Source organism: Phaenicophaeus curvirostris, chromosome 38 (assembly GCF_032191515.1).
Source record: "Phaenicophaeus curvirostris isolate KB17595 chromosome 38, BPBGC_Pcur_1.0, whole genome shotgun sequence".
Taxonomy (NCBI): Eukaryota; Metazoa; Chordata; class Aves; order Cuculiformes; family Cuculidae; genus Phaenicophaeus; species Phaenicophaeus curvirostris.
The window spans coordinates 295,351-306,811 of NC_091429.1; positions in this window are offsets into that span (position 1 = coordinate 295,351).

The window sequence follows — 11,461 nt, forward strand, 5'->3', positions numbered from 1 at the left end:
AACGGGGAATGCTGCTGAGGACCAGCAGCCTGGGCACGCCAGGGACACTTTACACCAAGGTTCCGTCTTGCCTTATCAGCAGAGCCATGGGAGAGAGCGGAATGTGGCTTCGCGCGCCCGTTTGGAGCTGCGGTCACTTGAGGTGCCGGCTCCTGGGCTGTGGTGAGCGACGGCACCGGCAGGACTGCCCGGAGCTGAGAGGGGAAAAGAATAATAAAGAGATTTTTTACGAGGCAGCTGCTTGCAGGGGCTTGTTGTGGGAAAAGCAGATCCAGGTGCTGCACTCAACCAAGCATGAAAAATAGCAGAGGGGAAGGGGAAGAGCTGGGGTGGTCGCCTGGCTTTTACTGTTCAGGAGAGATCGAGAGGCTCTTCTCATGCCCCCAAGATACTGGGGGCAGGAGGACCCAAACTGGCAGGAGAGGTGGGATGTGGCTGGGTGGGAGATCTTGGGGATGCGAGGAAGCGATGGAGCTGCTGGGGCCCGGCTGTTCGGTGCTGGCCAAGCTGCTCCAGCACATTCCTCCCTCCCCCTTCGCTCGTTTGTATGAACGGGCTTTTGACCCCACTCCCCCTCAGAGTCCGCAGAGGGAACAGAGGCTGGAGGTCCTGCATCTGCCTTCTGAACTGCACCCACTGGTGTTCCTGCTGCAGGGAGCAGGTGTGTGGCTTCTCCTCCCTCCGGCCTCTTTGGTTTGGGGAGCTGGTGGGAAGATGTATTGGATGGTAAATGTCACCATCCTGGGTGCCAGACATCAGCACTTGCCTCCTCAGCCATCTTCTGCTCCCACCACAACCTCAACTCAGAAGAAAAGTGGTGTCTTGGTGGGTTCATGAGCAAGAAGGATCAAATCTGGACTTCTCTAAGCCTGGACATGGTCATATAGTCGGTGCTTTGTCCTAAATTCAGGTAACATTGGTACCGGTATAACTCCACCCTAGACCTATGGCTTTCTTCTTCCAAAACTGAACCAATTTTGACCCTCAGAGCTGTAGGGTCTTCAGATTTAGAACTTTATCAAAATACTGTTCTTTCCTGGTTTCTGGAGACAATGGGCACATTCATGATGTGTTCCAAGTTGTGCTACCTAACCAAAAGTCTTGCAGAAAGTCAAGAGGTTCCTCAATGGAGACATTCAAAATGTCTGTAGCGATGCCCGCCCAGAGTTCATGTTTCATTGCGCGTTGATTTATCATCCCTTGAGTTAATTATTGACCTTAGCTTTGCCTTGGTCAATATTTACCTCCCCAGGTCAATAAATCTTGACATTCACCTCAACAGAAGTCAATATCTCCTTAGTGTTTATCTATTCCTTCTGTTGCTAATTTTGCTGAAAGCTTTTATTTATTCTTATAGAGTGTGCTCGCTTGGCACAAGGCTCGCTTGGAGAGGAGCAACCTTTGCTTCTCTGCTACAGACAACATCTTTGCTTCTCTGTGATGGCTCACGTGGGATGTCACGGACACCAGCCGTGGGTGGCATCACTCCAGCTGAGGCAAGACCCTGCTTTCTGTCATCCGGCTGATGAGATCTGGTCCATTTTCCATCAGCAGCAGCACTGGCTTTTCTGATGGAGCTGACAGCTTTGCTGGGACCGCAGCCTGGCTGCTGAGAAGACCATGTGTTCCTACCAGCCAGGCTTGGAGATGATCAAATATTGGGGCAGGAGGAAGAAGAATCACAGCTTATCCTCAAATATTTATGGGAAGATAGGCCAACTCTTGAAGCTGTCGGCCCTGCTTTGCTGCTTTGTCCTTGAGCTTTGCAGGTGGCTTGTGGGTGCTGCTCTCCTGACCCCACTCCTGGCAGAGGAGACCATCTGTAATGGGGATGAACGAGGGGGTTGTCATCATAAAGATGTTATTTCCATGGTTTGAATAGTCTCCTTTGAGTCCAGCAGTACTGGGGTCTACGTCATTCCCCATTCCTGCCTGCAGAGGTGGGAGCATCCTACCGTGCCCTCAGCCTTGGGGGTCCAGGGGTCCTCCCAGGTGATGCGTCTGCCTCAAGACCCTGCCCTTCCCTTCTTTCCGTTAAATGGAATTAGATGAATTGCTGATGTGTCTGCACGCTCCGTCCTCTCTCCTTTTGATTACTCCCGTGACAAAGATTAATTGGAGTTGCTGTTGGAGGCTGCAAAAGGGTGGGAGAAGCCCTTTCGATGAGGATGTGAGTGGATTATGTACAACGCCAAGAGCCTGACCACCTCCTGAGTGCTCTGGCTCTGCTGTGGCCAAATGTCCTGGCCACCATCAGCAGAAAAGCCCTGAAATCCATGGAGACACAAACCAGAACCTGCAGGGCTCCTTCTGCCCCCAGACGCCGACACGGGTGGGTAGAGCCGCTCTCCAGTTGGTGCTTGTCCATGGCAATGCCACGCAGGCAGCATCGGCCCCTTGGTTCAGAAGCTGAATTCAACACCTTCTCCACCAATTTTCTGCAAGCCCAGCCCAAGTCCCAGCCCTCTTTTCACCAGCGCAAGTACCAAGGAGGCCCCTGGCTGGGGTGGGGACTCTAGTCCTTCAATAGTGCTGAGCAGCGGTAGGGATGGAGTGGAATCTGGTGGTGGGACACGTTGGCTGGAGGTGGCTGCTACCTCCCAGCATCCTAAAGCTAAGAACACACAAATTCATAGAATCATAGAATGGTGACCTTAATTTCATGGATTCTCCTCTCCTGTCCCTGATTCCATCCATGGCGTCTGGGCTCCTGGTTTTGGGCCAAGCTCTGATAGACACTGGCTTCTGTAGGATTGGAGATGATCAGAGATTCTGTCTTACAGTCATCAGGTTTGGGCCTAAATCTGATCCTTGCTTCTCATCTCATGCCTGCTTGCCTACCAGAACACCTCGACATAATCCCTGATCTCTCTCCCCCTGTGAGGAGGAGAGGGGAAGAACCTCCATCTCTGCGCTCCTGCCTCGAACTTTTAATATTTTAATTGAGTGAATTGACCTGGAGTAGTCTGTTGAACTCCGCCTGACCTTTTAAATAACAGGTCAAGGATTTAGCTTTGCAGCGCTGACCTCTTCCCTTATCTGCTAATACTGCTCCTCTCTCAATTAGCTGCCGTCCCCCCGACCCCGTGAAGTTGGGACCACTTTGCAGGCGTCACCGTGGCCTCCTCCACGCACGAGTGGGTAACGGTGCGAGGCACCCACCTCCGTGGCTCTGAAACGGAGATCATTGATGCTCCCTTGGGATTTGCTGCCTTTGTCCTGCAGCATCCTTCTTCGGTGGACCTGGGGCATGAGACTCTCCGCAATCCCATCAGCTCGAACACGATGTCCTGTGTCAAACACCCCCAGCAGGTCCCTTGTTCTCTGCACACCTGAGCATCTCACTCCTGTCCAGAAGATAGACTCCCATCTAGAAGAACCATGGGGGGTTTTAAGCCTCTCCGTGTGGCCCCTTGTTAGAGGTCGGAGCCTGTTTCTCAGGCCATGGCCATGCCACCCTCTCCCATCCAAGGCTGCCGGCTTGTCCATCTGCTCGGCGAGGCGGCCGGTGCCTTTGCAGGGAGCATCATTTCACTTTTATGGGGATCTGAGGGGGCCAGGGAACAAATGCAAAGATTTGTAAACCCATAAAAACTCTGCCTGGCCCAATTTCAGCTCCGCGAGAGCCCAGTTTGGAAAGCGGCCCTGGGTTGCCCAGCCCTGTTAAATTAGCACTGGGCTCTGCATTCCAGAGTATAAATATCTGCCATTGTAGAGCTGAGGAATGCAAGCGCGTTGGAGTCTAAAATTAAAGAGCTGGGACGAAGGCATCTCGGGTTACCAGAAACAAGACTCCATTGTGCTCCCGTTGGGGCTTCGCCTTGGTGTGGGGAAGTGGACTGTGAGTGTTTAGAAACTGCCTGGGTTAAATGCAAGGGGCAAACCAGCCTTTAATTACAACAGTTTGATACGTATCTTCAACCGAACCCCTCCAGCCTGCCACTCCGCAGGGCAGGGGGTCCCACCAGGGGCAAGGTGTGAGGGACGGGGTTCTGGAGCGTGTCCAGGGGCTTTTCTCTCACCCATGTGGGGGTTTTGGCTGTCCTGCCCACTTCTGCCTCCGCTCACCACATCTTTAAGCACACGCTCAAATGAAGAGACTGCGTTAACTCACATCCCGTGCCGCAGGGAGGAGCGGGCTGCGAGCCCCCATCTCGGCGCTCGGCCCCAGCCGTGCCCACCCTGAAACGCTCACGTCGCTTCGCTCTGCTGAACACGCGGAGCCAGAGATGCTCGGCTGATGTTTACTGGCCATGAGGCCACTTGCGCAGAGGAATTTTGGGCCCCTGGAAAATAACCTGGTGCCGGGGAAATGAGCGTCTTTTTACTTTTACCGATACTCTATATTCTGAAAAGGGGGGAAAATGGCTCAAGGCAGGGTTGTGCTGACATTTCACTGGGGATTCTCGGGTGTTGTTTGACCTCCCAGGTTTTCCTGAGCTGCAGCATCCCAAGGGTGACCCGGTCTTGGCGAGTTCTGCCCAGCGGCAACCTGGATTTAAATCCTTTAATGAAAGAATAGTTTGGGTTGGAAGGGACCTCAAAGATCATCCAGTTCCACCCCTGCCATGGGCAGGGACACCTCCCACGGGATCAGGGGCTCCAAGCCCCATCCAACCTGGCCTGGAACACTCCAGGGATGGGGCAGCCACCACTGCTCTGGGCAACCTGGGCCAGGGCCTCACAGCTCTCATAGTGAAAAAATTCTTCCTTATGTCTAGTCTAAATCTACCCATTCCCCCTTGTCCTGTCACTCCAAGCTTTTGTGAACAGCCCCTCCCCAGCTTTCTTGGAACCCCTTCAGGTACTGGAAGCTGCTACAAGGTCTCCTCGGAGCCTTCTCTTCTCCAGGCTGAACAAGCCCAACTCTCTCAGCCTGTCCTCGTATGGGAGGTTCTCCAGCCCTCGGATCATCCTTGCAGCCTCCTCTGGACCCGTTCCAGCAGCTCCATCTCCTCCTTATGTTGAGGATTCCAGATCTGGACACAGTAATCCAGATGAGGTCTCACAAGAGAGGAGCAGAGGGGCAGAATCCCCTCCCTCACTCTGCTGGCCACACTTCTTTTCATGCATTTCTTCAAGAGAAGCTCTCCCTGTTTTTCACTTCAGATGCAAACATCTCATTGGCGGAAGAGGGAGCAGGATTAGAAAGAAGAGAGGATGAAAGGACCAGAAAAAAAGTCAGATTTGCTTATTATTTGCTATTGTGCTCCACTGTTTTGGGGGAGGATGGTGTTCTCCAGAATGGGGTTGGGATGCTGACTGTTACTTCTCTGTGCCTGGAGCAGTTTTCTTGCAGGTTGTGTGCTCTCAGCTCCTATTTCCAAGCACCCGATGCTGCCAGAGCAGCAGCTGCAGAACGCGTGGCTCGTGGGATGCTGGAGGTGGTTCTGGGATGGTCTGCAGGGAGAGCTGTGACGTTCCTTGCTTTTGATGAGGATTTCGTTTCCCGCTGGTGGTTGCTGGCAGCATGGATAGGTGCTTACATAGCCACGGGGAGAGACTATGCAGAGACTCCAGTCGTCTCCTTTTAATCCCAACCCACCAGCATGGGCTTCGATTGCAGTTCCAGACTCATGTGCCTGCGGTCCGTGATGCGGAAAAAACACAGAAACCTCCGTAAACACGAAGCTGTTTCCTGTTGCCGTCGCCGTGTCCCCTGAGCAATCAATTTATGGCCCCTAAAGCTCCTCTAAGTGGATTTAGCCTCTCAAGATAAATCTTTTCCCTTTGTGCATGCAGAGCGCGGCCCCGTTTCTGCAGCCACTGTTGCTAAATCAGGCGTTTGGGGGGATCAGCGCCCCAGACCCATGTCCCCAGCCGGCATCGGTGGCCATACCAAGCCCTGTGGCAGCAGCTGCTCTGCTGGTCTGTGCTGGTGGCATCTCATTGTAATCAGGCTTCTCTTTTCTCTTTAATTCAGGGGCCATAGAATCGTGGAACCATTTGGTTGGAAAAGACCTTTCAGATTATTAAGTCTAACCATACCTGTCCACTACTAAACCATATCCCTGAGCATGTCTGCAAGATCTTAGGGCTTAGTTCGGATTTTTCAGGTACAAATGGACTTAACAGGAGCTCTCCAGCTCCTGGAAATGGCCTCCCTGCTCCCCTCTGCTACAGAGATAAACCCATGAGGACCCTTCTCAGGACGGACTGAGATCCTCAAGCTGCTATGTTTATCCCCAGGAGACACTTTAAGTAAATAAAGCTGCTCGTGGACCCTCTGCCTTCTCTGTCTTTGCACAGTTTGGGGTGGATGGGATCCCTGTATCCCCATGCTGGGGGTGATGCTCTGGGATGGCTCACCCATCCTGCTGCTCCTCTTCTGCAAAGCAGGCACCGCTGCTCTTCTCCCTCGCGGCAGGGAGCAGAGCAGCCAGGCCGTGGTTATTTCCTCTCCTCCGAAGAGAAAGGGGAAGGGGACTGAGGCAGCTTCACCTCTTGCTGGGTCTAATTGCAAACGGGAGCGGGGATGCTCGGGATGGGGGACGCTTCCCAGCCGCCAGCAGCGCAGCCCCCAGCTCCAGCCTTCTGCTTGCACCGGGCTGGAAAAAAAAGCCCTATTAGCTACACGAATTTTAAGCACAACCAGATGTGGGAGATGAAGCTGTTAAACTCCTTTTGTGCTCTCAGTGGAGGCTGAAGGGCAGGATCCTAGGCCCCCTCAGCACCCCGTGCCCCCTCTGCTGCGGTTACTGAAACCAGAGGCTTTGCTCGGGCCAGGGAGGGGACGGTGCCGCTCAGATATTGACCTTCATGGTCCCTCCCAACGCAAACCATTCTATGATACTATGGCTCTGTATTCCACACGTGACAATTCAGAGAGGCCCTCCTTGCTAAAATGAAGACTAAGGCTTTTGCCACCAGCTCCTTCCCCAGTTTCTCCCTATTTACAAGCGTCATCTCCTCCAGAAATTCAACACAAGCTCTTTATGAACAGGAGACCCATTTCCAAGAGGCAAACTGTGAGTTCTGGAGGTGGAAGGACTTTGCTTTCCAAAAGCATGGGAACACTGAGCTCCCTTTAGGAGCTGATGAGATTTTGGTGGCGTCGCTGGGAGCTGCTATCCCCGAACCCCCGAATCCCAGGAGGGAGCACGAGCAGCAAGGGCCCAGCAGCCCCCACTAATAAATCAGCAGCGCTCTGTAATTTTGTGTAACGTTAATAAATCAGACAAATGAAAATAGCTCAAGCCTTGTAAGGCATAAATCAACCTTCCGCCCTGGCATGGTGCTTTAAAATAATTTGTGGATTGATGGGTGTCTGCCTGAATGAGGGAGTTGGGGGCCTGGGAAGATTTTTAATGACCGCTGCAGTGCGATGGTTCCCCGGGCAGCGTCCCAGCTCCTCCCCCCTTCCCAGTTTGCCAGAAGTGGCTCCAGAGGGAGCTGGGGGATGGATGGAGCTCAGGGAGCAAGGGGGAAGGATCTGGGCTGGCTGCCCTGGCACCGCTGGGCACGCAGAGCCCTGGGTGCTCCTCGCCCTTGGCTGGGATCGGTGGCTTTGCTGGTGCGATGAAGCTGAGGTCCTTGGGCTCTGGGTGTGAATTCAGCGGGACCAGGTCCCCTTCCTCCTGCTGGCACAGGATCCATGCCCCCAGGTCCCCTTCCTCCTCCTGGCACAGGGTCCACGTCCCCATCACAAGGGGCTTTCATAGTTTTGGAAGAGGAAGAAGCAGCAGGAGATGCACAGCCTGGCAGAGTTTCTCACGCACCCTATGAAAGCAACGCTGATCGGAGTGCAAGGGACCCACCAGACCTGCTTCCAAAAACCCACCCCGCGCCCTCCCCTGCAGCTCCCGCGGGCTCAGCGTGGCCGCTCTGGGGCAAGTAAGGACCTCACGTTTAACAGCAATCCCAGGATAGTGTTGGCAGGCTTGGAAGGGACCTTAAAGATCATCTAGTTCCAACCCCAATTAGACCTACCCAGATGCTGTAACTGGTTATACTGGCACGACTGGTATCCTTCGCCTGCATTCGTAGGCTTGGTGCTCACCACCAGCCCAAGCTGGATGTCTCTGTGGACCTCTCAAACCTGCCTAAATCCCTGCCGAGCTCAGACCCCTCGGTAGCTGGTTTGCAGGCATCCAGCCCCTCTCCTCACCGCGGACACCTTGGCTCTTGCCCATCCCACCCCCTTTGGCCCAGGAGAGACTGGCTGCAGGTTTTGCACCAGGGATTTTTGTCGGGGCTGCGTGTTTTACTGCTTTTGGAGGTGTGAAGAGTTAAGTGTTCAGCCGGAGGGCGGTGGATCAGGGTAATTGCTCCCTGACACGAAGGCAGCGTGTTCCAGCAGGACAACCCGCTCTGCCTGCGGGTTTTATTCCTGCGCATGGGGCTTCCAGCGGGATCCCGGGTGCTTGGTGGGTCTGGGACTCCCCAGAGGCACCGCTGCATCTCCCGGCTGCCCCAGGGAAGGGTCCCTTTTGCTGGAGAGCAGCCAGATTCTTGGGATCCCCGGGGTTTTCATCCAGACTCCTGCTCTGAGGACAACGCGGAGAGGCCGGCACCGCAGGGCGATGCTGTGCCAGCAAAGCAGGGCTGGGATTAAAGCCACCGTGCAAGGCTCTTCATCCCAGTGTGGGGATTCACAGGGATGCGAGCGCCTGCCACGCCGCGCCGGCATCCCACGGCCACAATATCCACCGAGAGGAAAGCCAGATTGGATGGGGCTTGGAGCCCCTGATCCATGGGAGGGGTGGGACTGGATGGGCTTTGAGATCCCTTCTGACCCAAGACATTCCAGGGAGAACGCAGAAGCAGATCTAAACCTCATACCTTACCCTGGGATGAGCCAAGGGCGTTTCACCTCACCCTCTCACAGATTTGTGGCCAGATTTAAACCCTTTGTAGGGGGGATTTATATCTCTTCCCGGTCCCTAGGGAATGGGGACATTAAATAATTAGAGACCTCTTCAATTAATGCCTCTCGCTCAGCCTTGGGCATTTTGAGGACCTCAGATGTGCTCGTGGCACAGCTGCTCCCACCGAGGGACGCGCAAACGACGCAGGGAGACGGCAACCTCTGCATGAACCGGTAGGAAATATCAGGCATCACATGCCCGAACCCCCCAGCCCTCGGATTATCATATTTTGTCGTTAAAGCCTAATGTGAGCTGTGGAATGCCAGCTTCCCTGTGGGAGAAGAGAAACCCCAGCGTTTTGAAGCAGAAGGTGTCAGCACAGATTTTTGCTGATGGTTTCTATTGCTGATCAAACAGAGGAATAATTAACGAATTCGGACTTTTGATGAGGAGTTTATTTTTTAAAGGAATCATGGGGAGTGATTAGTGAAAATAAATTGTGTGACCCCAAGGTTCCCATCCAGCGTTTCCTTGGCTAATGAGGTGAGTTTGAACCCTGCAAGCAGGGCTAGAAACCCAGCTTCCCACTTTAATAAAAGGCGGCTTATACCTAGTGAAACCAGAACCACGGTAAATGTCAGGTTCGTTTTATAGCTCGCTGGGTTTAATATCAGTAGATACTGTTTTCAGGACAGCAGCACCCAGATGCACGCAGCCGAGGTCACGGTCCTGTGATGCCGGAGACCCCCAGCCCTGCAGGACCCACTGAGGGGAGCCCAAAATAAGCAACGTGGTCGAGGGCTGGAGGCGGTTGGCATCACCTCGACAAGCTGCCTCCTGGCGGGGCCCTCGTGGTGTCCTGGCTACGTGGAGATGACACCAGAACAAGCCAAGCTTGATCCCACCAGCAAAGATCATCCTGCTTTGTCCCTCCTGCAGCACTTGATTCCCAGGAAGAAACAGTGGTGGGTGCAGAGGTGGGTGACGGTCTTGGAGGGGAGCAGGTTTTAGGCATTTTCCCCTGATAAAACATTTAGTGGTGGGGATAAAATGGGAACTTCCAGCACCTGGTGGTTTCCTACCGACATGGGAAGAGCGAGAAGACCCTGCCAGGTCGCTGAGCAGGAAGCTAGGATGTATAACCCCTCTCCCAAAACTGAGCTGGAGAAGAACTGAGCCTCCAGTGTTTAAGCACCATGTCCACGCGCGCTCCCAGCGTTGAGCGGGGCTCGGTGCGTGTTAAATAACAGCTTCTTCTTTGTCACACCCAGATTCAGAAGCACAAGGGTGCATTGTTGCAGCTGGGAGTAGAAAGAAAGAGGGATTTTTTTTGCATGCAAATAAGCTGCACAAAGAGAATTGAAGGTGGGAGCAAAACGTGCTCACAGATGGGGGTGGATCCTCCTACCCCAGCATCCTGCACCCCTGCCCCCCTCCACCCCAGCCTCCATATCCCTGGGCCCCAGCCCGTTGCCCTCCAGCTTCAGCCTTGCTCGTACCCCCAGGGACCCAAGTCATTTGTCCTTTCCAAGCTTGGCTCAGGCGAGCCGGAGAAGCGATATTCCCGTGCCTGGATTGTGCATCCACTCCACAGCAGCCTTGGGGAGTCGGTGCTGAGCTGCATCGCTCGTGGATGGGTGGGTGGGTGGATGGATGGATGGATGGATGGATGGATGGATGGATGGATGGATGGATGCAGCTCTAACACCCGCCCAAGAACAGGCAATGCTCGCCTGTTCCTGAAAGGAAAAATGTGTCCTAATCCCTGAGGGCTACCACACAACATTCGTGTGAGGAGAATGAGGCCAGAATGTGATTACATTTGAGCAGAGCCTGAGCTGGTTAAAGTAAATGAAGCTGGGGTTCAGAGAGCAAAGGCGAGGTGGCTGCGGGGCATCCTTGGTGCAAATTGATCTGAAGAAGGGGAACGTTTGGGCCTGGAGAAGGGAGCATGTCACTCACCATCCCTGCTCCGCCGATCCCAGGCTGACTGGAGACAATGTGGGTGTGGAGGGTTTTCGGTGGGGTGGATAATCCTTAATAAACGGGTTGTCCCGTGGCCACCTCGCGCTGACACAGTATCCTTGGGGCAACTGTTTTATTTTTGCACGGTAAACTAATAGTAGGAAAATATTCCAGGTATTTGTGATTCCTCCGAGCGCAGTTCGGCAGCTGAGGACCCAGCCCAGGGCTGCCCGCACACAGCTGGGACCCCGGGGGTGTGGGCAAGGCCAGAGCCGGGGTGCAGGGGTGATGGAATGAGGGGGGGCAGGAGGATGAAATGCATGGGAGCTGGGGTGCTGGGGAGCTGGGGAGCTGGGGTGCATGGGTGCTGGGAGGCAGGGGTACAGGGTGTGAGGAGGCCGGGGGAGCAGGGAGCCAGGCAATGGAGCACATGGATGCTGGGGAGTCAGGGTGCAGGGGCGCTGGGATGCTGGGGTGCAGGAGGTCAATGTGCATGGGTGCTGGGGGACAGGAGGTGGGATGGACTGGGTGCACGGGTGCCGGTGTGCTGGGATGCAGGGGCTCAGGGTGCAGGGGCGCTGGGGTCGGGGTGCAGGGGGTCAGGGTGCACGTGTGCTTGGGATACTGGGGGTGGGAGGTCGGGGTGCATGGATGCAGAGAGTCGGGGTGCAGGGGCTCGGGATGCAGGG